This window comes from Cryptomeria japonica, chromosome 7 (assembly GCF_030272615.1).
Source record: "Cryptomeria japonica chromosome 7, Sugi_1.0, whole genome shotgun sequence".
Classification (NCBI taxonomy): Eukaryota; Viridiplantae; Streptophyta; class Pinopsida; order Cupressales; family Cupressaceae; genus Cryptomeria; species Cryptomeria japonica.
In genome coordinates this window covers 191,141,556-191,165,345 of record NC_081411.1, presented here as the reverse complement: position 1 = coordinate 191,165,345, position 23,790 = coordinate 191,141,556, and positions in this window count along the sequence as shown.

The following is a 23,790-nucleotide window of genomic DNA, read 5'->3' as shown; positions in this document are numbered from 1 at the left end:
CTCCATCAAACTGATCTTTTGTATTGATCATCTATTCAAAGCTATCTTTTCAATGTGAAAATATTTTTTTTTGAAAAAAAAATATATAATAAATCATATCTATAAAAGAAATAATTTTTCCACAATCCATGATAGCTATATAGTTTTGCTTCTGGTTTTGATTGTGTGATTTTTTTTGCATCAACGTTTTGGATCATACTCTACGATCCATCATGAGGATAAAAGAATGCTGAGAATAGAAAGATGGACAGTTGCAGACCTAGAATATAAAGAGATGGCTAGAGGATGAGCACTGAAGGCGAGGGGAAAATAAAAATAAATATAAAAATAAAACCAATTAAAAGAACACACCAAAAAATGATAGAAAAAGGAAGACAAAATAAGAAAAGAAAGCAGAGGAAAAGGAGATAGAAGAGAGAAAAGACAAAGAACTCCAACCAACAAAATTAAATACAAGACAAAAACCAAAGAAAATTAAAAAATAAAAATAAAATTAAGTCTAGATATAAAAAAAATATCTAGATATAAATAATAAATATCTAGATATAAATAAATATATCTAGATAAACTATAAAAAAAATTCCCTTCATATAATTCTATTTCTATAAAATTTAATTATATTTTAATTTTTATTTGGTTAAATATAGCCATAGAGACATCAAATTTAAATCATACTTGTTGCACTGAAACTGTTGTTTTCATAGTGGAAATTAACAAAACACGAAAGGACGAGTCAAAGCACGATCCAAGAAAAGTTACGCCCAATCGTTTTAAAAAGTATACAAAGACTCTAATATCTTTATAGGTGATAATATCTTCCTAAACGATTATAAATAAGACCAACCTATGGAGCAATTATAAGCAGCGAATTTGGCTTTCTCCATTCTTGTTTTCAAAGTTTTGTTTAGATTTAATTGCAGGATGAAATTTTTTTTCTCTCACGCTTCTTCTTTTGCAGCCCTCATCCTCTTAATGTCTTGTATAGTTTATTCCTTCTCCTTATGTGATGCTCGTAAGCTCACAGGAGAGGGCAGCCCTCTTCCTACAATTTACAGTCTGAAAGCTGAACTAGAAGCTGCAAACGTCAAAGAGAGAATGAGTAGTTTTAAATCAGGAGGACTTTCATCCATTTTTGTTGAGAAAAATGGACACTCCCAATCTCATATTAGTCATGGTGAAAGTTATGCAAGCACTGTAAGGAAAACATTGGAGGATGTTCATGTGAATGATCATAGTCCAGGTATTGGGCATGATGACCCCCCTACAACTCCATAGTGTCAAATCAGAGACTATATTTATTATATTTCTTCTGAACTAGATATAATGTATTATTTTTTTTCTAATGTTGTTTCATATAAGCAACTAGTTTGTGTACATCATGTATTTAGCTAGAGATATAGCATGTATTACATGACGGTACAACACAAAAGGACTTCTTCTATGACTCCTTCTGTTTGGCTCTTTTAGCCATGGGGCACTGTCTTACGAACATTTTTTATATTGGCTATATAAACAATTGTTATTTTGCTTCCAGGGCTTCCCTATTGAATGTTTGAACATTCGTTTTCTTGTTAAATTTCAGGGATATCAGTTCAATTTATAACATGAATAAATATTTTACACTTTATTTGTTAAATAGAACGCTAACTGCTAAGTAATTAATACCGTTCATTTGTTGTTTCAGTTTTACCCTGATTTTTCACTTACGAGGGCATAAAACAAGTTTATGACATTATGTTTATACAATTTGTCACTGCTGCATTTCAAAATTTCTCTTTTCCCTAAAACTGACTCAATATATAAAACACTTTAAAGCAAACATTCTTTCTCACTCCCACATATACTTTTTTATGTAAATGATAATTTTTTATAAAAAGCGTGGAAATTAATATTCAAAATCCTGTGGATCTCAATATAGAAAAACATGGGCATCATTAATGGCGGCTGGCACTATCCATATTGTTTATTTCTTCGAAATATTCGTGGTTATCTAGTTTGAGTTAACAATCATTTTTAATTAAAAAAATTTGCATGTTTCTTTCGTACGATGCTCCGTTGGCCATTCTTGTGGAAGTCAATTTCAGGGTTCATAAATTTTCATTTTTAATTAAAAAAATGTCATTATTCTTTTCACAGAACCGATGGCTGCGCATTACAATTTCGAAAGATAAGGGATTGTCGGGCATTATGCTTAGAGGAATTCGAATGCGAATAAAATCGTCGAATTTAAAAGCCAAGTGACATTATCCTGGATTTTCTATTTGCAAACAACTTGGCAGGGGAATCTCATTGTAGGTTCCCAGCTTAAAAGATATGAAAGAGGATAGGTAGAGTATTTCCATAATAGATATGCAACTCTTATACAAGAGTTAGAATGTGATGTTATTTCTTCATATATTAATATTTCACATATTTTGTCTTATGGAATATTCAATGCTTATGATCTCGCAAGAGAGAATAACTAGCATAATTATATTTAATTTTTTTAGAAAATGCGAGATATTTCATCAAACTTAAAAAAATTTAAAGAGAGAAATTTATTTTATTTACATTACATAATATTAGTAATGTTGAAAATGTTAGTAATCTGAAACTGAAACATCAAGGCAATCAACAATAGAATTTATCTTCCGAGTTTGTTTTACCAGAGTAACATAATCAGAGTCCTTCCAGAGTCAATGAAGATATCTCTAGCAGATTTATGGTATAACTGTGTGCAAATTATTCATTACAGAAGTTGTCGTTGCAGAGAAATATAATCATAACAAAAAATGTCAAATATTCATGAGCAAAAGTAAAATGCAAAAACATAGCATGCAATTCTGACAACTGCAATTTATCAAAGGAAAATCACAGTTGAGTTATTTCGTTTAACCTACGATTGATCACTTCCGAGGTACTCAATCCCTCTACCTCCTCCTTCTCCATGTCGTTCTCTTTACTTGTCAATTCTTTTTTCTGTGTTTGTCTAATTGTGCAGTTTGTTTATTCAGGTCGCAGTTTTTGCCGTACAGATAGTGGTAGAAGCAAGAACTTTACACAAATCAGAAGCTGTAAATTTACCTCAGGTATATTTTCCATATTTTATTATTTCAAGAGGATTTTTTATGGTCAAATTACTATATATTGATAAGATTATAAAGAAAGATGTCAAAATATTTGTTGGGTTCCTTCAGGCTACCGCCTTCACCAAGGGACTAAAATGTGCAGTAAAAATAGTTGAGTCAGTATAGTTCCACCAAATTTCTCAGTACAGAAGAAAAGGCCTTCCCTTTCCACCGATCTCCCTCAGAGACATAGTCAATATACGTACAATATACTGTAGTTGAAAAAAACAGGAAATACTCTCTTACTCCTGCATCGCCATTCTTAGAGCCTATTTTAGCTGCTTGAAAGGCATATCTTTTTGCTCATTCTATGACTTCATGGGTGGGAAATAGATAATCCTTATAGCACTATGGGACAGCATTGAATCCGCACTGTTCTTCGTTAACACCAGTTCCTCCCACGCTTTACTATTACTCAGAGCCTCCAAAACAAAAGACTGTCCCTTCGTCCAAATTCTCTCACATTTTTAGCTAAAATCCGACCTTTGTGTGATCCCATCACAATACTTCCAATACAAAAAGCAGAAACCAATTTGAATGTAAGGTACTGGTATAAATTTTCAAACCCTATCCCTAAGCAATACAAAAAATAGTCCTTTGGATCTGCCGTAAGATGCTTTATTGTGAACAACATTCTCATTATTTCTTTAAATACAAAACCCTAGATGCAATAAAACCTCGGAACAACACATACGTTCGAGAATTGAAATAACATTTCAACCGATGCAGTCAAATGTGACAGGATAAAATCAGAGCATGAGAAAAGTAACCATGGTGGCCCCTACCACAATGCAACGCTCGAAACGTCATTGACTGTGGCTCCGGTTTGCTTGGACGGGGAAGGGTTTCGGGTTTAGGGTCGAGGTGCGATGAGTGGCTGTGGTGGGTTCAATGTCAGATGGAAAAGAGGGGGAAATGGTGGCTACGGTGGGTGCACCATCAACCATTCCAAGTGGAGCTATCCCTTCCACCACTGGGCCAGGCCTCATGCCTATGCGAACAGGAGTAGAGGGCATGGGATCACTCATTCCTGGTCTTTAATGGAATCTGATTTGAGCATTGATCTTATATTTAATTACATGTTTTGTGTGAATTGTGAGTTTCAATCATGCATTCTAATGGTGGCTACGGTAGGTGCACCATCAACCATTCCAAGTGGAGCTATCCCTTCCACCACTGGGCCAGGCCTCATGCCTGTGCGAACAGGAGTAGAGGGCATGGGATCACTCATTCCTGGTCTTTAATGGAATCTGATTTGAGCATAGATCTTATATTTCATTACATGCTTTGTGTGAATTGTGAGTTTCAATCATGCATTCTATTGTTTGATTAACATTGTCACATCATTCACAGATATTATTGACAATATAATCGCAATAGATATTTTCTTGGATTGGGGACTTTGATCCATAATGGTACCCATGTATAATTCATAGTGAATGGGTATATATATTGTGAAATGATTTTTGGGCTTGTGGTTATTCACCTCAATGTAGAGTCAATATCTTGTTATAACCTTAAACAATTATTTTATTACACTTTGATACATGTTGTTTCTAATGTTGCTAAATCAAGGTATATAATATATATTTCTACTCAAACTCTAAAATAATTAGCATCCAATTGAAATAAATTTTGACTGATTATTTTAATGAGATAATAAATAATATACAAATAAAATAGAAGCAAATTGTTAATGATAAGTTCTGGGATAGCACATGAAGGGATGAAGGGAGCTTGTTCGAACCTGGGAATGATAGTCTACAGAACTCTGTGGAGCAAGGTGACCTAGTGGACAACACGGTCCTTTTCTCAGAGATTGTGGGGAAAAGCTTGGTTCCTCATGCTGGGTCCTTTGTCCTACTTGCAAATTGAAAGGTCCATGCCTTTGGGGGTGCGATCTCCTCCCTAAAGATTGTGGTTATGGGTTCTAAATGCGAATCTAATTCCTTTGTTTTGAAGTTAAATGCCTTGGAGGGCCATTGTGATCCTTCGGTTGACTCTTCTAGCACATCTAATCCCCCTAAAGGCACCTGGAAGGATTTGTTCTACAAAGGTAAAACTATGCCCATAGATGGCATGACAGTAAAAAAATCCAAGCTTGGGACTTGTATCAATATCAAGGATGTTTCTTTTAATCAGCTTCCAGCAAAAAATGGCTAATGCTCTGGCTAGAAAATTTATGGGTAGGTACCCTGATATTTTTGTTGTTCTGAAATGGGTTGCTTCTAAATGGGGCATTAAAGGTAGCCTCTCCATCTCAGCCCTTCCCAAAGGTATGTCCTCTTTTATTTATTTCCGATTGAAAGATTGCATGAAAATCCTCTCCTTAGGCTCTTGCCATTTTGGGAAGTTCAAAAAATATTGTTGAGTAGATGGCACCCAAGTTTTAAACCTGACACTCTCTTGTCAAGTGATATTTCAACTTGGGTTCACCTCTCAAACTTTCCTCTTGATTTTTCTGATGAGGAGATTGTTGCTAGTATCACCAACTCATTTGGCCAATTTATTGTGGTAGAATCTATCACCTAACAAAGGTTTAGTCTAGCTTTTTCTTGCTTCCATGTTGGTTTGGCTCTTGGCTCTCTCTTGCCATCTTTTATTCTATTGCAGTCCCATTTTGGCTCCTAGACTTAGCTTGATGATTATGAGAACTCAACTCTCTATTGTCAAGATTGCTCATCTATTGCACACCTTGCTAATGCTTGTCCTAGTGGGCTCAAGAAGGACCCTAGGCCTACGCGTTAAGCAAATATTTTACCCCCTTCCTCGTCTACACGTGGATCAATCCCTCTGGATGTTGACATATCTACTCTAGTTGTAGTCACATCTAGTACTAGTTCGTGGGTGGAATCAAAGGTGCACATTTTGATAGCCTGGAATGCTACCATGGAGGCCAACAATGTTTCCCCCCTAGACGTTGCATTGGAAGTTTTTCTCCCACTCACTATGGGGGAACGGGTTGTAGAAGAGGTGCCTTTCAACGGATCAGTGGTGATTCCTCTTCCCTCTCAATGGTGGGCCATTCTCTCATTTCATCCCTCCCATAGAAATAAATCCCCTTCTTTTGATTGGATGCTTGATCTAGAGATCCCCTTGTTGGCACCTCTGCCATGAGGTATCCCTCGAAGACTCCATGGATTTTGTTGTGGGTACCCCTTTTCCCACTCCTCAGTCTCTGGTCTTCAATAGTTGACCTTGTCTAATGAACAGATCTCAGCAGTCAAGTGCATTTTCTTGGAGGAAGATTATGTTGGCAATTGACACTAATCTAGGTTATAAGTGTTTTCATTGATGGCAACACACTTCATGGGAGATCTGGCAATCAAGGTAACTGACATTCACTACACCAACATTCAGGGAACCAACATTTAGGGAACTGGCAAACTTGGAATCTATATTCTAAGGACGACATAGGAGATTGATCCGACAAGTGTGGAAGTGGCAACAATCATATTATTTTATATTTTATCTAGGCCAACATGTGTCTTATCTTTTGTGATATATTTGTATGTCGACATAAGGCATTTGTGTTTATTCATGTAAATTGGTATATAAGTCAGTCCAGGTTAGGTCATTTTGTATGATGTGGATATATGGGAGATATAAAAGATAAGTGATGTGAAAGGTTTTGTGATGTTATCTTGATCAATAGAATGTGAATGTAAAGATCTGCAATCAGTCTTGATTAATGGTCTAGAGGATTGGGAAGTGATCTAAGATATCGATAAGGGAGGTTACAGTATAATCGATATAGACATTGCTTTAACCAGAACTCATCTAGCATAGCAGATGCACATTTTGAGTTCAGTTTTTGTTTGTAATCTAGTATTTGGATCTTTAGTCAATGAGGCTCCTTTTGTGATGAGGAGTGTTCCCTAGGTAGTGTGCCTTCCTACATGTGCAGGCCCCTCTTCTATTTTTTATTGATTTGGCCAGTGGATAGATATTCTGGGTCACCATTCCCACCGTGGTTTTCCTCTTTGAGTTTTTCCACATATAAATATATGTGTTATGGTGTTGATTCATGTGGTTGCATTGATATTACTTGCTATTACTTTCTTTTATGCATATCGGTTAATAAGTGGATTTGTTAATAAGGTTAAAATTACTCTAACCAGCAGAATGCTGATTCACCCCCCGCCCCCTTCAGTGTTCTTGGATTCCAATAGATTATAGATTTAGGAAGGGACTCTAGAGTGGGAAGGAAATCGTTAAAGGATGTGAGGTAGACTAGTGTTGTAAGGGATGTGGCTAATGGTTGTCAATGTACATTGGAGTAGTTTTCCTCCTTGAAGATTAAGAAATTATTATTCACTCTTGGAATGTAAGAGGTTTGAATGGACCCCATAACTAGATTGTGATTAAGAATCTGGTGAAAGAATTAAAACCAAATATTTTTCTTTTGCAGGAAACTAAGAAGTGTCTAGAGTCTTGTTTGAACGTTTGTAACTCTATTTGGCCCTATTTCCCACTTGATTTCTATGAGTTTTGATAGTTCTTTTGGTGGACTTGTTGTCCTTTGGACATAGAATAATCTCATAGGCTCTCTTATTGCTCAAAATAAAAATCACCAGTGCATTAATTTTTAAAATAATACCCCTAACTGTCATGACCTGATTTAGACCCTAGTTAGATTTGTTTGCATGATTGGCATAACTGATGCAGATGAAGAATGGTAATTCAACTAGTAAAAGACTATTTGTGATGAAGATATTGAGATTGCATCATCAGATTGCTTTGATTAGTTATTTGTGTTGTCATTGATGGCAACTAATGTTTACTATGTTGTATTTTGTCATCTATGTCTTTTTGGTCTACTGGAAATGCCTTACTAGTATTATCGACAGTGAACTAGGAATTAGAACCTTAACCGATAAATGAGGAATGTTTTGATTTGATACGGTGATTGGTGATGATTGAAGTGTTGCAGTTTAGAATGTGAGCTTATATCATTGTAATATATATCTGACCAGAACTGCATCATGTTTTGGTTATCGGAAATCATGTTTATGATTTTTGTTGTATTTTTTTTAGGGTTTAAGAAGGGTTTAAGGACCGGTAAAGAATTCTCTTAACCGATAATGATTTTTGGTTTGGCGGTGGTCTAAATCAAGTTCAAATGTTGGTGATGATGTGGCACGAACCGCGTAAAGTGTTTGAAAGATGTTTTGGTGCATTTTTAGAGAGAATTTATTGGGAATATTCAAAGTGCTTAGCGAAGTGTTCTAAGGGTTTGAATTTGTACTGGATCGAGATGCAATGATCATTCAACGATTGTAATTAATTTTTAATTGATTGTAGTGATCTATATGATGATTAATGATTATTTGTAATGAGTTGTAAAAGATTTGTGATGATCTATGTTGTAAGTCTTAGGGTTTTGTAACCGACTAAGTTGAAAAGGTTATTTATGTCGATACAGTTGATGTTTGTTGTGTCGGTGGTTTTGAGAAAAGTGTGAAGCCAAACTAGAGTATGAGATCTGCTAGAGAGTAAAAGATTTGGAGCTTAATTGGATTTGATCAAGAAAGCAATTAAGTGTTGTACCCAGATCATTCATTGTTGTTCTTTAACAATTGTAGCAGTCAAAATCCCTTAACCGGGTAGGTCCTAACAAGCCTTACATTGTAAATCCCTTAACCGGGTAGCTCAACATCTGAGTGTTAAATCTTCTTGTGAGGTTGATCCTAACAGGGCTCATCATCTAAATCCTTTATCCGAGTGACTTCGAACAGGGTCTGTTCCTTACAGGGCATCATTGTAAGCTTCTAACTAGGCTAGGCTCCTAACAAGACACATTTTGAAAGAGTGCATAATTTTTCTGGGTACCAATTCCCACCATGGTTTTTTCCTATTTGGGTTTCCACATGGAAAACATGGTGTTCATATGGTGAATGTCTTTTATGTGATGTTATATTTTACTTTTAGTTTATGCCTATTGATGAACACTTAATGAGCTATTCTGATAAACCGATTTAATAGTTGGTTATCAATGATTATCGGTAATGGTAAAGAATTTATTAGTGGTTTATGTTTGATTTGAAGAATTTTTATAAGTGTAGTGGCGGGAAAAGTGAGATCGGGTGACTACGACCTAATCCCACCTTTTGCAACACATTGGGAATATGAAAGAGCCTAGGGAGATAGCTCACTTTGGCTACATCTTGTGAGAAAGAGAAATCCAAGGATTACCTCTTAGGGTTTCTATTCCTCTTGTTGCAAATGATGAGAAAAACTAGGGTTTGAATGATCACATAGACTAGGAGATACAAAATGAAACACAAATGAACTTGAAATTGAACAAACTTGCAAATCTAAATCTAAGACACTAAGAACATGAAAGGGGGATGATTCTAGTTGTGTACCTAATGTTTCAAATTGAACAAAATTGACCTAGACCAGGGTACCACGCCACTATCCTATTTCTGTAGACAGGCAGTTGCAACTAAGACACTGCAAACTAGATGTTCTGAGTCTGCAACCTGACAAATTTGAATGCAAAATAGAGGGACCAAGGCACCATGCCCCTTTCCTAGGTAGGACTAGGGCACCACACCCCTATCCTTTACAGATTTCTACACTTCTAAGACTTCTGAGTGGTTCTGATGCCTTTTCCAGATCTCAAACTGCCTCTGGATGCTTATTTTTGCACCTGCAACTGAAAAGGGAAGGTTTGGGAAGCTATATGGGGTTTTTCCTTAGTCAAACCCCTATTTTGGTGATTTCCACCTCCACAAATAGTCGATAATGTACTGAAAATGTGTGTGCTAGAACCTTGTGTGCATGCAAGATCCTAAATGATAAGAAACTAGAGCTACCCTATGCATGAGAGTAAACCCTATATGTAAATGTGAATGTAAATGACAATTCTTCAAATCAAATTTGCTAAATGATCTAAAACATGAATTTAAATATAAAAATTTATGTAAAGAAGCTCATACAAAGACATGAAAATAACATGAAATCATACCAATCCCCAAGGGAGAGATATTGCCACTAGATCTCCTATTACTCTTCAATGTCTTCAATGCTCCTAATTGATGATGAATTATTGACAAATACTTGATGAATGTTGTTGAATGTTGTTGAAGACTCCACATAGGCTTCTCTTTCACTGCATTGAAGGCTCCTTATGCTTGCTTTGCTGAAAACTCTCTTTGATTAGATAGATCTTAGTTGCCTTCAGATGAAGAAAGAGAGCTCTTATGTATGAAACCCTAGATCTTAATTTTGCCTTTAGACCAACCTAGGAATTGATTTTACCACCAATATTTTGGGGTTAAGCATTATAATATCATAGAATTGTGATCTCAAAATTTTGAGAAAAAAGCCAAAGACCATGTGCACTCTCACGACGGTCCAACCAAATTTTCACCAAATTTTCATGGTCCTTAGATATGATGATATTAGAGAAAATCCCAATGTTACAGCTAATTTTGAGGTGTTTTGATATGTGAAATTAGACCTTAAAATCCAAATAGGACATAATTAGGGTTTATGATTAAATGATTTATTGGAGGAATAAAATAAAAAAGGGCACACTTAGGCTAAAGGGTCCAATTTTATGATGTATGAAGTGATGAAATAGGACTTTAGATTTAATTAAATTAATTAATTAAATGCTTCAAGGGAAATAACAATGCAATATGCAAAAACACTAAGGTGGGTGCTAAACTAAGTGTGAAATTGTACCACCCTAGAAAGGGTGTACAATTTATGACATAGCAATAAGTTCAAGTTTTGAGTTTGAAATTATTGTTAATACAGATTCACCCCCCCTCTCAGTATTAACGAGATCCTCTAAGATTAACAATTGGTATCAGAGCATTGGTCCTCTATGTGTAGAAAGCTTAATAGCTTGAGGGAAAGATCCTAAAGAAAGATGATGAAGAAGGAGGCTCCCAAGTTTATCAAGGACAACTACTAGATATGGAAAGACCGGATGAAGATATATATTAAAGGATTGGGTGCTTAGTATTGGAATCATGTGTTAACCAAGTATGTTGCTCCTACTATCTGTCCCTTGACACCAGATGAGCTTAAAGAGAAACAAGAAAATATTAAAGCCTTGGAAGCAGTTGTAATTACTTTATCTGATTCTAAGTATATAGATGTTCATAGATTAGAAACTGCATTTGAGGTATAGGAGAAATTAGAATTGATTTATGGAGGAGATGAACATGTTCAAAGACCAAAAGAAGAAAGTTGAAGAGGCAAATTTGATGACATGAAAATGGCTAAAGGTGAGAACATTGCACAATATGGCAAAGGATTAAATAAGTTTTAGGTGGTATTAAGAGTGTTGGACATAAAATTGATGATGATATTGTTGTTAGTAAAATGCTTAGAACTCTCCTACCACAATATGCTATTAGAGTTTCTACAATTCAAGAACTGAGATCTATCTCTAAAGATAAAGTCACTATTGATTCTCTTATTGTAAAGTTGATCGTATTTCAGTTAAACAACTTTGATAATAGTGTTTAAAAACCATCTAAATCTGATTTCAAAGCTTTTGTAACCAGTACTTTTGTTAGGAAAGGAATGGATATTTTTCATAATTATGAGTGCACGTCTAGTCATGGCAGTAGAAGAGGTGAGGATGATAATGAAGATCATTTGATGGAACTTGAGGCAGTATTCGCTAAAAGATTTCCTAGAGACATCGGTAAGTATAAAGGTAAATTACCCTTGAAGTGTTTTTCCTAGAATAAGATTGGACACATTGCTGCAAATTGTCCTAGTGGTAATAGAAAAGAAAAGTTCAAGAAATTCAAAGGAAAACAAGAAAAATATTGCTATGTTGCAGTTGATGAAGGAGTAACTAATGAAGAATTAGAACATGATTCCAATGATGAACTTATAAGGCATTGAGAGGGGGGGGAGTGAATCAGTGATAGTAAAAATAATACAAATCTGATTATTAATTTCACCAACTTAAAACTCAATAGGCATGTAGAAAATAACACTAAGTACACAATCACCACATAAAGCATAAACCACATGATACAAGAGCTTATAAATGGAAAACCCAAATGGGAAAAACCATGGTGGGAGTTAGTACCCACAACATCCACCATATGCAGTATAGAGATCTAACCGGTTAAGGTCTACAACACCCAGTTAGGGGCACACCCTGTTAGTAGTGTCTAAGCCCGATTAAGAGATTTACAAAAATTCTTGTGAGGACCAACCCTGTTAGGAGCTACCCAAGGTATTGGGATTTATAAACACAAGTTAATGTGTCACCTTGTTAGAGGATTTAATGATCAGACCTGTTAGGATCAGACTGCACCCTGTTAGGAGTGACGTGTAAGAGGATTTTCTTGCTGCAACTATTAGGGAAACAACAAGTACCAATGATCTAAGAAGTATAACACCTTCAGTGTCTGATAAGATCCATTTCAAAACATCACAACATCACATAGACTTCATCTCTCAACTCCTTTGATCATCACACTACCAGAAAATACAAAATTTTCTCATCATCTTTCACACTATCAAGCTCATATATAAATCCTTTCATACCTCATCACACATTTAAAATCATCATAAGGTCGGCTAGAACCTTGTTACAATCCCCTAGATTCAATTCATCTAGACAATCTTGCATTGTATGCTTTAGTTTTGTCAGCCACCAACATAACAAATCTAGTTATGTGTCGCTATATTGATCTAAGTGATTTTCATCACTACTAGTTAGGTCTCCATAAACTAATCTATTCTATTAAACAAATCTCGTTCACCTAATCAAATCTATACATACGTTCACAAACATATCTTCATTTGATAGTCTTAAATGCTGTTGCAAAACCACATCATCTCATTCTTCATGATTTTTATGTACTGGTTGTCAGAATGTAACAGTGTCAGTCTTTTACTGGTTGAAGTCCTAATAACCAGTTCTAATATAAATTGTCTCTGCTATACCAGTTAAGTCTTATCAGTTGCACTATAGGACTTCATACAAAATAGTCATCACTCAACATTCTAACTTCATACAAGTACTGGTTGCATCAAGCGAACAAACATTACTGGTTGATCAAGTGATCAAATGCCAACAATCTCCCCCTTTGGCATTAATGGCAACACTTAGTAAAATATTGTTAACTAAGTGTGCAAAAAAACAATTGACTTCATGACATACACTCTATATTAGCAATTGCATGTTGTTACAAAAATGAGATCATTACTCCCCCTTAACAGTACATACAAATTTTTGACTAGCTCTTAAAATAATTACTCTCCCCCTTTGACAACAATGCAAAATAAAGAAGTAAAATACATACATTACATCAAAATTTGTCATCAAAACTGCATGTATATATAGAGATAAAAGTGTTAAGGTCTTTACAATACAATTCTCAAGAAAAAATCACTAAAATGAAACTTCAACTATTTAAGATCATTGTCCCAAATTTCTAACAATGTCTTGGTAATCTCAACATGTGTCATTATCTATGCTGGGAACTCCTCCATAGCATCAAATGTACTTATCTCTGGAGTAGCCAAAATTGCCTTTGACTCTGTGAATTCTCTCTAAAGAATATCTACTTTTGGAAGTAGTCGAGTCTAGAGTTCTTTCAGTGATTTGACCCATTTAACTTGCTCATGTTCATATAGTTCTAACTGGTGTTGTAAATCAACAACCTTTTTACCAAAAGTGATTACTGAGTCCTGTACCGGTGTGAATGTTTCACTTAACTTTTGTATCTCCTTCTTAGTATCAAATCTCTTCTTTGTCAAGTCAGCACAAAATATGAAAATTAGGAGATAGTAGCCAAAATCTTACAGCCAGTTTTCAATTCAGTCTTCAACAAGTCTTTATTCACTGTTAGGGCTACTTTGCCTTTATCTATCTCAACCATTATCTATTCTCCCCTTTTCTTCTTGTAATCCTTTTCAATAGAAATGTATGCAGCTTCTTCAAGGGTTTTTATTTGTTCACCGACATTAACAACTAACTATCCAAGTTTGGAAATAGGGGTAGCAAAATGTCCTATATCAGTCTCCAGTAGGAGACTTGACAAAATATCAATAGTGGTCCTTATAGTCTCTGCTTCTCTTTGTTGTTCCTTCAATCTTTTCTTTTGTGCATGGGATTGCATTATAGTAGCAATCTCCATTAACTCTGAAGAGCTTAAATTGTCCATATTAATGGGACCTTTAATGCTCACAGAGTCATCACCATCATTAACTATTGTTTTCTTTAGTTTGGATTTAGGAGGGACCTTAGGAATCGTCTTTATTTCTTTTGTTCTCCTCTCCTCTTCCACCTTCTCTGTTTTCTTCTCTTCATTAGTGGTGTCCTTGATCAGTTGTGGATTTTCAATAGTTTGTTCTTTCACCGGAGCTTCCTCTTCCTTATCAACTATATCCTTCTAATTATCCTCAGTAGAAACATTTACATTTGCATCTACACTTACATTGACTAGTACAGTTTGAGTCTCTATTGACTGTGCATCTATCGGTTGCTCAGTTGAGCACTTGTCTTTTGCTTTCTTTTTGTATTTGTTTTCTTCCTATTCCCACTGAGTTTCAAACATCTATACATCAACTTCAAAAATATCTATATTGTCAACAGTGTTAGATGGTAAAATTACAAAGCTATGTCACACTTTTATAAAGGAAATGGTCAATGTTGATTCAACTTTTTAAATTAAATCAATAGAAAGTGAAATATATGTTTTGAATTTTAAAATGATGTAAACTAATAAAATTTATATTCTTATGTCCATTTTATGTTTGTAATTTTAACAAAAATTTAAAAAATTATTTGAATGTAGTTTTTTATAAAGTAAACACTATAATTTAGTTGTTGAAAAAATGTTGAAATTGAAGCTACACAAGCCACCACACTTTATTTAGTAAATTTTACCTTTTTTTCTTGAATTTTTTTGTATATTGATAACTTGAAAGTTTAGTGCATGGATATATTTTTACTATTTTTTATTTGTTTTTCAATAAATTTGAAAAGTTGTGTGTGCTGAAATATAACTCTTTCCAATTCCCACCACCTTTTTTAATTAATTATTTATCCAAATTATAAAATAATTATATCATCTTGACATAAATTCTTTTCTCTACTTCATCATTTTTTTTGAATTTTTTAATAAATTTTAGTATTTTTCCTTCAGAAGATAATCAACCTTATATTTCAGTGCTGATGATCTACTTTGAATAAAAATAAAATATTAAATATAAAAAAAATTAAAATATTAAAAGATATATATTTTGAAAAATTCGCTTATAAATCTATAAAAGGGTATTTTTACATTTCAATAAAAATATTATTTATAAGAGTAGGAGTTGTTGAAACATTGAGTTTTATTTTTTTTTGTAATTAGACCAAAAGTAGTATAAAATATAAATTTAGTAGACACTTCCAATTGGAAAAGTTGTGGCCCATATATAACTTAGCTATAATGAATCTATATAGACCATATGTTTGACTAAAATTAATTTTTAGTGAAAATACTTAAATTCACTTGTGCTGATAAGTTAGCCTGAAATGTGACATAGTTTTGTGCTTTTACCCTAATATTAACAACATTATCAGCATCACCAGTATCATCATCTAGTATATCTATCGGTTTGGTATCAACAAGATCATCTTACATATAGATGTTGTCTAGCTCAAAATCTGTGATCTTTACACCTTCAGGAAGTTCTTCTGACGTTGGCTTTACAGGGATATCATTCTCAATTTCTTTATCTTTTTCCTCTTCTTCATTTGGGATGAGACCTAAAGCCTTTTTCAACAAAATCTAAGTCTCCTTTTGAACTGATTTGGTCTCTCCAACAGGCATTCTTGTTAATCTCTTCTTTGATCCGAACAATGCATTTGTATCAACCTTTATCTGTTCAATTTTCTCTTCAGTTTCTTTTGGTTGCAAGTGTTTAAGTGTATAATCAATAAATTCTTTATCTAGGATAATTGCCTCTTGCCACCTTGCATCAATCAAATTATATAAAGAATATGGAATTTTCCCTTGTAATTCAATGAGGGTCTACTATACTTGTCCATACTAAATATAGCTACATCTTCAATTTATCTTTGTTGCCTTTCAAACAAATGAGTAAATGATATGTTCTAACCTTTTTATATTCCATACTCCTTAACTATTCGAACCATTCTACTAAAAGAATATTCAAGTGTAAATAGTTTCTTAGATTCTTTACCTTTACCAATAGTCTTATTCTTCTTAGCACTTGCCCTTAGTTCTCTCTTATCTTCTTTTGGTTTTGTATCCTCTACATCTATCACCAGTTTATGAGCCGTTTCTTTCTTTCTTTTACCGGTTTGGGAAGGCACAATAGGAGGTTCAATAGCTTTACCTTTCCTCCAAAATTGTATTTTATAGGGTTTACCACTTTGGGATTCAATAGGCTTTACCTTTGTTTCTTCTACCTTATTATTTTCTACTTCTTAAGTTTCTCATCTTACCAGTGGAGGTATCGGTTGGTACAATAGAAGTTCCACCTTATGTGGCCTCATGTTTGGCTCTTGTTGTTGCTATCTATTCCTTAATGAATCTGGCCTATTCAACAAAGGCCTCTACCTCTTTTCTTTCTTTCTTTGCTATCACTGGTTGCTGTAATGCAGAGTATACTTTTAGTACTTTCTCCTTGTAGGTTCCAAACCTCTCAGCAGTAGTATCAACCAGTTGAGCTAACAAATGATCAACATAAGCAACAAGTAGATATTTATCTACTTCATAATCCACAGGCTTTACCCATGTGGTCATAGGAATAACAACTTCCATCAAGCATGTATCTGTGTCAACCATAAAATAGATAGAATCCTCATACCGATTGACTACCTTTGTCGGTATGCGTTCCCTAGCATGCATTGTCTTCTGAAATTTCTTAAAATTTCCCCATAAAATATCATCAAACTTGTCACTCAACATACTAATGCTATTCTTCATTTGCAATAGGGAAGGTGTCTCGGTTATCTTCTTTCTCCTCATGCCAATGTTCATACAAGTTGCATTCTCCCTCTTAATTTTAAATATTTCATGCTCTTTATCTTAGTTTTGATCCTCAGCCTTTCTTCTAGCTTCAAGTTCCTCACTCATCCGGATTGTAAGTTCTTCCATCTCTCTTCTTAGGTTAGTCTTCTCACTATTCAACTTCTCCACTTATTCAACCAGTGCATCAATGTTCACCTCATCTGAAGAGTTGCTGTCAAAGATCTCCAACAATTGTTCGGTCAATTCTTTCCTTTAAGCTAATAATGTCCTGTATTTGCCTCTTAGGGTTTCAAGTTCTTCCTTGGTTTCAACAAGTTCTCTAGCCATCTCTCTATAGCTCATTCCTTCCCCCATATTTTCCTTAGGATTAGAGATCCCTTCCAAGCAGTTAAGCCTTAAGGAATTTAGGCTCTGATGCCAATTGATAAACTTATAAGGCATTGAGAGGGGGGGGGGGAGGTAAATCAGTGATAGTAAAAATAATACAAATCTAATTATTAATTTCACCAACTTAAAACTCAATAGGCATTTAAGAAATAACACCAAGTATGCAATCACCATATAAAGCATAAACCACATGACACAAGAGTTTATACGTGGAAAACCCAAATGGGAAAAACCACGGTGGGAGTTGGTACCCACAAGATCCATTATCTGTAGTATAGAGATCTGACTGGTTAAGGTCTACAACACTCGGTTAGGGAAACACGCTTTTAGAAGTGTCTAAGCCCGGTTAAGAGCTTTACAAGAAGGCCTATGAGGACCAGCCCTATTAGGAGCTACCCAAGTTACTGAGATTTGCAAACACAAGTTAATGTGTCACCTGGTTAGAGGATTTAATGATTAGACCTGTTAGGATCCGACATCATCCTATTAGGAGTTACATTTTAAGAAGATTTTCTTCCTACAATTGTTAGGGAGACAACAAGTACAAATAATCTCAATATAACACCTTCAGTGTCTGATAAGATCCACTTCAAAAAATTACAACATCACATAGACTTCATCTATCAACTCCTTTGATCATCGCACTATCAGAAAACACAAAATTCGCTCATCATCTATGACACTGTAGCGTCCTAAAATTGCGACACTTGCAATTTCGACTGCATTTCGGTCTTCACGATGGCGACGCAACACGCAACCTGAATGGAGACCCCAAAACTTGCTCACGACACTGAAAACTACATTTTTTAAGCACCGTTGGCTTGAACCTCCTTGCACCCCGCTGTCCGGGAGGTGGGACCAGAGCGCCCAGCGCCCTGGTCCCTCAGGTCCTATTTTGGGCCCGGTTTCCTAAGTGATATCGGGTCTTTTTTATTGCAATTTGGAAATATACTTCCCTGGTCGGCCTAAGGTCGGGAAAATCAGTCTATCAGCCCTAATTGACAAGTATATAAACTACATTTTTCTCTCTCATTTGGCATGAAGAGAATATGTGTACAAAGCGTGGAAACTATACTCAAGCATTCAAGCATTCAAGCAATTGATCATTCCAAGTCTCCATTCAAGGCTAAGTGTTGCATTCAAGACAAGGATTCAACCATTGAAGAGGAGATCACTTATTACATGGTACATACTACAACACACAACATCTAAACCTTTGCACATAAGGATACAAACATCCTTAGAACAAGGTATTAGTACTTGTTTTACATTACAGTCATTTACATTTACAACACTTGCTCATTTCTTGGTTAATTCCAAAACCAAGGTTTGACCTAAAGGCAAACCCCTAATCCCTAACCCCCCAATCGTCTTCGCTTTTCTGTGTGTAGGTTGCAGGTACGCGGCTGAGATTGAAGATTTGGAATCCTTGTGCAGAGACGAACCGATCCCACTTCGTTTCGCGGATTTTTCGGAGGACCGTGGCGCCGGGCGCCATCGTCCTGACAACTTTTTCTCAAATTTGTAGGATAGCGCCGTATCGACATTCTACTGCTAATTCCAGGTCCGCAGCTTCATCCTATAACCTAAACTCAGTTTATAAGCGAATCTTTATGACTTTCTATGCATCCTTAGCTTAATTTCCTTAATCAACATTCTTTACAAAAGAGGGTAGCTTTGCTTTCCAAACCCTTGAAATTCATTTAGCATCCAATCTTACATCGTGTGGGATTGAATCTTATGAGTTTCAACCCCTCTTTTGAATGTAAAGTCTTCCCCCTAAGTGAAAACCCATCGAATCCTAGCGAACCTCCCTTCTCTCTCCTCGGAGTTAGAAGATGGGAGACCAACTAGGGTTCGACCGCGATTTTCCGCTTTACATTTTGGTGAACCCGACGTGAACATCCTTTCTGATTTTTCATGCTTAGATCTGAAAATTGATTCCTTGATTACATTTCCATGTTTGATCTTTTTTAAAATTTTAGAGGTGATTGCATAAAAACCCTAAATTTTCTTTTTTTGAACATTGAACTTGCGAAATGTTTAATTATTAATGCTTGCTTCAGATCTGCTTTTCTATTATAAATTATCAATTCATATCTGTACTTTAATTTTGAAAATTAAGTGGTTAAATGTCAAAACCCTAATTTTTGAAACCCTCTTAATTCAACCTTTGTTTGACAATTTGACCGATCAAAACATCTCCAAATCAGCTGTAACTTTGGATTCTGTAATAAAATCACAATATCTTTCATCTCTAAAAATTTGGAAAAAAGTTGCGAGGACCGTGTTGCACTCCAAGCGCCATCGTCCCCGACATTTTTTCCAAAATTTCGGGAGCGAGATCTTGCTATATTTTCCTGCTAAAATCTAGAATATTGGCTGATTTTATCAATTTTAACACTTTCAAAATTACAGTCAAAGTTGGTCTTGTGATTGCTTGGTTTAAGGCTCCTAATCATTCAAAAATTATCGAAACTGAAATTTTGTGTCAAAATTGTGTTCTTACTGTCTTAGATCTGAAAATTGTATTTGCATTCATTCGAAATTTCAGTACTTTATTCAAATATTTGCATTTTGTGACTTTTGAAATTAAGTGCCTAATTACAACAACTTTGATTTCCGCTTTCAAAATTGAATTTAGCGTGAAATTGAGTCAATTTTTAAATTTCAAAACTTGCACTGCTTTTGACATTCCCTCTAAAATCATAAAATTCAAAATTTCAGTTTCCCTCTCTTTTTCAAAATTCAAATTTTGCATTTTTCGACAATCTTGATAGGGTTCAATTTTGAGATTGCAACTTTAATTTGGCCTATCTACAGATCATAAAATCACTCAATTTTTTCAGATTAGCTCTAAAATCATCATACCTTTCATCCTTGCAAATTTCGAAAAAAGTTGCAAGGACCGTGTTGCACTCCGAGCACCACAGTCCCGAACATTTTTTCCGAAATTTCGGGAGACTGTTGTGATTGCATTTAACAGCTTAAATCTGGAAGATTGGCTGGTTTTACTGAAAATTGCTACCTCTAAAATCAAAATCTTCTCTCTCTCTCTAGTGCATGAGTTTTACAACAATAAGCCCTACTTACACTATTCCCGTTAGACGAAGCCGTAGAATTAAGTCTTTCCGAGGTTTAATTACCGAGGAGATGGAACCTAATTTGAATAGCCTTTTTAACGAGGACATGGGTAATTCCTCTAATCCTCCTAATGATGAAGAAGCTCCCCATGAAGTTTCTGTTGAACAACTTTCCAAATTGGATAACCAATTTGATGATTTTCACCAATGGATGTCTCATGAGTATCCCGATAGTCAAGCTCTTCCTTTAATTGAGGGTCTAAAACGTATGCTTCAAAGTGATAAGAATGGAATTGATGTTTTACGTGGTATCGCACACATTGTGGATTCGAATGTGATGCCTATGAAGAGTTGTGCTGAATCTTTAGGTTATACACAACCTCCTACACAAGTCAATCATTCTATTCCTTTGACCACTTCTATTGCTAGTTTACCTACCTTTACATCAAACATCATGGCTACCTCTATACAAGACATTCCTCCTGTGATCACTAGTCATGGGGGCAATCCTCTTTCTTCAATTAACCCTATTCCTTCATTCAATCCGACTTCTTCATTCATTCCTTCAATAAGTGTTCCTATTACATCTTCACAAATGAACATGACGCAAGGGGGCAATTCATTTAACCATTCCATTCCTCCTTGTAGTGTTCCTCCTATCCAATCATCCCCTATGGTTGACTATCATAGGGTCCCACCACCTTACTCTTTACCTTCTTTCAATAACATCACACCTCCATCTCAATCTAACACACCTAATATGAACTCTTCGACTGAAGCTACCATTAATAATCTTGCACAAACTGTCTCTTCTTTACAGCAACAAATTGCCTCTATGAATCAATCTAAGTTTAGTGTGCCCACATTTGATGTTGCGAGCCCACTTTCTCTTGACATTGTTCGAGCTATTCCTCCTAAGCATGTTGAAATCCCGCATTTGGAGCTTTATAATGGTAAAGGAGATCCTCTAACACATGTTAAGACTTTTCAAACAATATGTACTGATTTTGCTTATGACCAAAGGTTGCTTGCAAAACTATTCACCAGAACATTAAGAGACAAAGCCCTACAATGGTATTGCTCGTTGCCTTCTTATTCTATTACTTCTTTTGAACAACTTGCAAATGCTTTCATTCAACAATTTCAAAACAATATAAGTCCTAAAGTTACTTTGATTGATTTAATGCATTGTAAACAAGGTGTTAAAGAAAAAGTGACTGATTTCATTGGTAGATATAAGCATTTGTATGCTCAAATTTCTTTTCCAGTGCCTGACAATGATATTCAAAGAATCTTTATTTCTAATTTACAAAAAGATATTCGAGACAAACTTCTATTTTCTGAGTTTACTTCTTTCCAACAGTTGTGTGCAACTCTTCACAATTATCAACTGACTATGAGTCAAATGGAACAATCACATCCTATGGCTCCGAGTGATAAGGGTGATAGCAGTCAACAACCATTTGGGAAGTTTAAACCGAACAGAGATTACATCAAATTCAATGAAAACATCATCAACAACAATGTGAATGCAGCATCAGGTGTGCCTCCTATTTCTAAATTTTTCAGGAAAGAAAGAAAGTATACTCCTTTGAATGAATCATTGCATGATATTATGAATAAGTTATTGGGACAAAATGTGCTTACTCTTCCTCCTATAAGACAAATTGATCCTGCAAAGATTACTTCACCTTATTTTGATCACAAATCTTTTTGTCACTTTCATCGTCAGCCTGGGCATGATACTGAAAAATGTTTTTCTTTAAAGGGTAAAATTCAAGATTTGATTGATAATAATACTATTTCTGTTTCTGGAGTGAATGATAAAGGCAACACATCTGTAGCTCCTCCTAACCAAAATCTTTAGATTTTTACTGATCCATTACCTTCTCATACCTCTCATACCTCTAATGCGATTGAGGCTAATGATTCCTCTTTCTCATCTGATGGTCTTGTGTCTATGACTCCGAATGTGATTAACTTTGTAGAGCAGCAAGAAAACCCTAAAGAACCTTCCATCACATTTGATTCTAGTGAAACCATTAGAGCACCTGATGGTCCTTTATACATAGTTGCAAAAGTCAAGAATACACCTTGCCATGGAGTGCTTATTGATCCTTCATGCATGGTTAATGTTATTACTGAAGAATTTCTTTTTACTTTGCAATTGAATCAAGTGATCCATGACAAAACAGATGTGGTTGTGAAGTTATTTGATGCATTTTCTTCTCCTGCGATTGGTTCTATTACATTGCCTATTGAGGTCCATAATAAATCTCTTGATGTGAACTTTGCTATTATTCCTTCTTCCGAACAATTTCGTGTGAAGCTTGGCTATCCTTGGCTATCTTCCATGAAAGCTATTGCTTCTCCTATTCATAAGTGTTTGAAATTTCCCCATAATGGTGAAGTTGTTACTATCAATCATAGTCTCTTTAAACCAGCTGAAAGAACCTCTAGTGTTCCTATTGATTACTTTTGGCCCAAACAATTCCAATCTCTTCCTCCGCGAAGTGATCATCTTTTTAAATCTTATCAAAAGTGGAAAACAGATATGATCCTATCTCTAAGTGAACCTAGAGCACCTAAACTTGACATTCCTATCATTCTTGAGAAGGAAATTCTTCCTTTGAAAGACAAAACTAATGTCTTTCCCCAAGAAGATTCCCAACCCGTCCCTATGGATGCGACTATGTCTATACCTAATAAACTTCCTAAGAGTAGACCTATACCTCCTCGTCATGATGGACTTGGTCTTCTCCCGAAACCGAAAATTCCTCCTTTGTATGGAGCAGTTCCTCCTCCTGCCTTTTATAGAGAGAAGAGACCTTCTTCTTCTCCTATTATCCAGCCTAAGAGACCACAACCTAAACATCCAAGTGATAAGGATGAGAACATTCCTCCTCCTCAGTCTTCTACACTTCCTACTAAGACTAGACGTAATCGTTCTGCACGGGAACGCCGACGAAAGCGTCATCTTAGGGCTCAAGCAGCTGCTTCTCAAACTTTACAATCTCCAAAAACACCTTCAACAAGCATTATTCCATTTTCTCCTCAGCCGGATATTGAGCCTAAATTTCCTAAACATAAGATGCATGATGGTCTTGATCCTGTGCGAGTTAAAGATCCTATTTTTATAAATCTTGATGACGATATAGATGAAAATGTTACTCCTCTTGCTTCTGATAGTGAATATGAACTTGTTGATGTTGATAACCATTTATCTAATGAATT